The sequence below is a fragment of the Chanos chanos genome, chromosome 9, assembly GCF_902362185.1.
Source record: "Chanos chanos chromosome 9, fChaCha1.1, whole genome shotgun sequence".
Taxonomy (NCBI): domain Eukaryota; kingdom Metazoa; phylum Chordata; class Actinopteri; order Gonorynchiformes; family Chanidae; genus Chanos; species Chanos chanos.
This window is the reverse complement of record NC_044503.1, coordinates 34,690,382-34,694,483: the sequence shown is the minus strand read 5'-3', so window position 1 is coordinate 34,694,483 and position 4,102 is coordinate 34,690,382. Positions and strand designations below refer to the sequence as shown.

Genomic DNA, 4,102 nt, shown 5'->3' with positions numbered 1-4,102 from the left:
TTGTGAGCCAGTGACAAACTAACCGACCGACTGATTCACTAATGTCCTGACTGACTCACTCACTTACAATAACAATGACTCAGGCATTCATTTTTATGCAGTGGAAATAAAACTCACTAATTCAATTCACAAACTAAACATATAAATAAACTCAAAAAGAAAATGTCACAAAAATGACCTTTTGGTAGGGAGGAAAACCTTTATAGTACGCGTCACCGTTGCACAATATGACACAGCTGTGTCTAAGCTTCATCAATGGTGTGACACAGCAGTTTTGCTTAGATGGCTGTGCTATGTCAGCAGTACATCAAAACTATGTCACCTCTATGGTATTGTTATGTCACTGCTATGATGTGGCAATTTCAGTTATCAGTCAGCACCATGTCAAAACTATGTCACCTCTGTGTCATTGTTATGTCATTGCTATGTCACTGTTAAGTCACTGCCTTGTAACACAACTGTTCTGTTATCGTTATGTCAAATGCTGTGTCAACCTCTCTGTCATTGTTTTGTCACTGCTGTTTGCCTGATACTGTAGTGCCAGTGTTTGGATTCAGTTTGTTCACAGTGAAGTCATAATGAGCTTTCGTGATGATGTCACTTCCTTTTACGTCATTATGTCACTGTGATGTCACAGGTATGTCACTGCAGAGTCACTTTTGTGCCAGTATTCCATCACTCACACACAAGTCAGACTGTCATCAGTGAGCCTTTATTATGACATAATTCTCACACACTGGATCAGAAATGATAATGAGATTTTCATTGGCATTTTACCATCAAGTGTAAGTGTTTAAGCCTGGGAATATGGGACGTGCTTTGGTGAATTTTTGGATCGCAGTTTCAATAAGATTTTAATGGTTGTTTTGATGTGTGTGTGTTTGTTTGTATTTGTATGTGTATGTATGTTTGTGTGTGTGTTATAGAGAGTATGAGTCATTAATCACCACATCTCTCCCTCAAAATAAATTTTGATGAATGAACCAGACTTACTGGTACCATTTGGAAGCTTTACTGCTTTTTGTGTGTGTGTGTGTGTGTGTGTGTGTGTGTGTGCATGTATGCGTATGTGTATGTGTGTGTGTGTGCGTGTGTGCGTGTGTGTGTGTGTGTGTGTATGTATGTGTATATATGTGTATATATATGTGTGTGTGTGTGTGTGTATGTATATGTGTGTGTGTGAGTGTGTGTGTGTGCATGTGTGTGTGTATATGTGTGTGTGTGTATATATGTGTATATATGTGTGTGTGTGTGTGTATGTATATGTGTGTGTGTGAGTGTGTGTGTGTGCATGTGTGTGTGTATATGTGTGTGTGTGTGTGTGTGTGCGCGCGCAGGTGCGCATGTTATTTTTTCATCCTCTCAGGGCCTCCTGGATTTCGTAGACAAATCACACAGCCTGCTAAAGCTTTAGCGCTATGGCAAACAGTCAGACAGGAACTGGAGGGCTGATGGTTTTATTCCAGAGCGTGACGTATCTCTGCTGACGTGTCCCAGAATAAGCCAGGTTCTCCTCACAGACGTTTGGCGTCTGACACAGGCAAAATCTGTATGTTGCTGTGGAGAAGACTGTCAGCTAAAAGTTACGTCAAACCAAACCATTTTCTCTAACTTGCCCAGAGACATCACAAGATTTAAAATACCAATTTTTCCATGGAACAGCCTTAGGCTAATCTTTCTTTTAGAGAGTAACTGAAAGAATTGCAGTAAACATGTGTTTATTTCTTATCACAAACATAGTTTTTAAGATCTGTTGATTGTAGCTGCTGTATTTTCCTCTAATTAAATGAGTTGTGATAATTGGTGGAACTTTTTCAGTGTCAGTTTTATTGTCACCAATCACGTTCCAGTATCGCTTTCCTCGATGATGGTTTGGGGAGGAGTTCTAAAAACTGAGTCATCATTTGAAGAATAAAGCTGCCATTTTTTAAACACGGTTTTGGCCAATTTCTTGTGGCGGACGAAGTCGCTCAAAGTACAACTGATCTAATCTTTTACATATTTTACATACAGTTTTTTGTAAATATTGTACACAATTTGATTGCCTGGAGGGAGGGTTCGTTACTGTAGGTGTAATCTAAATTAAATCTAAACTGATCGGTTATTTGTGTTATTGACCGTAAAAATGTCACTGTCTAATGTCGTTTAGATAAGGCTGTTTGCCGGACGTTTTTCTAACGTTCTTGTCCGGTGCGTTTTTCGTTCGCTGAGGCTGCAGTATGTCAAAGATGATGACCCAGATACCTTCTGTCACTGCTCGTAAACTAATTAAATCCATCCCGGACTTTCTCTTCTCAGACTCGTACCCAACCCCTTTCGTCTCTCTCCCCCTCTCTCTCTCTCTCTCTCACTCTCTCTGTCTCTCTCGCTCTCTCTCTCTCTCTCTCTCTCTCTACCGTTCGCCGGTCGCATTGGTGAAAGTGTCGATGACGCGCGACTCATACCTGTGCTGCCTAGGTCTCGAGCCGGTCGAGCATGCGGCCTTGGGGAAGGGTGATGGGGATGCGGCTGCCATGGCAACAAGCCGATTAGAGACAGACCTTGGTGGATTTTTTTATTTATTTGTTTCATATTACATTTGCGTGTTTGCACTCCTACGCCGACACGAGGGCGAGTGCCTTTCGGAAGTCATCGCTCCGGCTTCGGATTTGTAATTATTTGGGGATTTCTTTTTTTTTTTTAAATCATCCATGATGCGCAGACTCAACAAGTTGACATTGCCAGAGCATGACTTAGAATTCAGATGTGTACATGTGCGTTTGTAATAGTGGACTAATATTGCCGTTTGTATACCGTCCTTCAGAGACCGCATTTAATTAGCCCCGCAAGTTAGCCGATGAAATCGTCTGAGAGTGTTCATTCCAGGAAACAACGCGATTTTTATGTTCGCTGTCATGAGAGAAGAGGAGAGAAGCGACGCCAACATAGAAACGAATTGAACGCGAACAGTAAACGAGATTTCCTCAACTGGGTACCTTTTCAGGGTCCACGCCGTCTCGAGCAAATTTCACCTTAAGGTCACGGCAGCAATTGTTCTTCTTTTTGTTTTTGGACAATACATCTCCCATGTGTTTTCCGTACCCTGTTGCGTGTGTCTGTCGGTCACGTATGTAGGGTAAGCACATTGTCGTTCGTCAGCGCGTATCTGCGAGATATGTACCTTTGCACATTCGTTTATTTTGGTGTTTTATATAGGGTAGATGGTTGCTCTTAGCAAATGTGTACATCTATCTATGAGCGTTTGTCACTATGAATCAGCGCGTGTGTGAGTCAGTGCGTGTGTGTTCTCTCCGTGTATTCCTGTGTGTGTCGGCTACGGACGACCTATCTCTTCCGACACCGATCAAATGTCCTTGTCATTCGTAGATTAATGGCCCCAAACTACTACGTCGTATACTTTTTAAATTAACTCTTACGTAACAACGCATGTGAGCGGAGAGAAAGAGAAAAGAGAGAAGGATAGGGAGGAAAAAAAAATCGCTGTGACAACCAAAGGGCAGCGGATCCTAGTAACGGCTGTAGAGCTGCGTGCGTCTTTATCTGACAGACGGGGGAATTCGGTGCCAAGATGCCCGGCGTCGGAGTGTTAAGGGCGGTAGATGAGAGGAGAGGGTGGGCCTCTGGCGTTAAGAGGCGCTCCAAGGACAAGGGGAAGGATGAATGATGGACGGTCTTTGCTGAAGACAAACCGACTGAAGGGCAAACTGAGAACGTGCGTTCAGTCGTCATATTTTCTTAAGTTCGGAGCGTATTTTACAGACAGTTTTAATTGGCCGGTTCCAAGGGCATTTAGGTGAGAGTCATGGAGGCGCGTGGAGGGCGCGGGTGGAGGTGTGATCCACAACGTGCGCGTTTTGTGGAACTACAGTGAGAGAGTGAGACAAGAGGAAAAAACGCTAAATAACTGTCACAGTCTTCATACGTCATACGAGCATTTATTCAGCCTACTGTTTCCGTATTCATCTGTAAAATACTATGAGTGAGGATCTCACTGGCATTGTGTTGGCTGAACATTTTGGACATTAACCGTGGGAGGTTTGTTCCTGAAAACGTAGAAAACCTGCGTACAATTTTTTCTCTCTGACCCCCGCCCAACTTTGGG

General features: G+C 43.0%; 1 protein-coding gene across 1 annotated transcript in view; it reads left to right on the top strand.

The window, feature by feature from the left end:
* Positions 1 to 988, top strand: part of pklr (pyruvate kinase L/R) — a 13,920-nt gene extending 12,932 nt beyond the window's left edge. Inside the window, 1 exon segment of the mRNA XM_030784991.1 lies at positions 1 to 988. This exon segment is cut by the window's left edge and continues 85 nt beyond it. The gene's annotated coding sequence lies outside the window, so the exon portion shown is untranslated.
* The last annotated feature ends 3,114 nt before the right edge of the window (positions 989 to 4,102 follow it).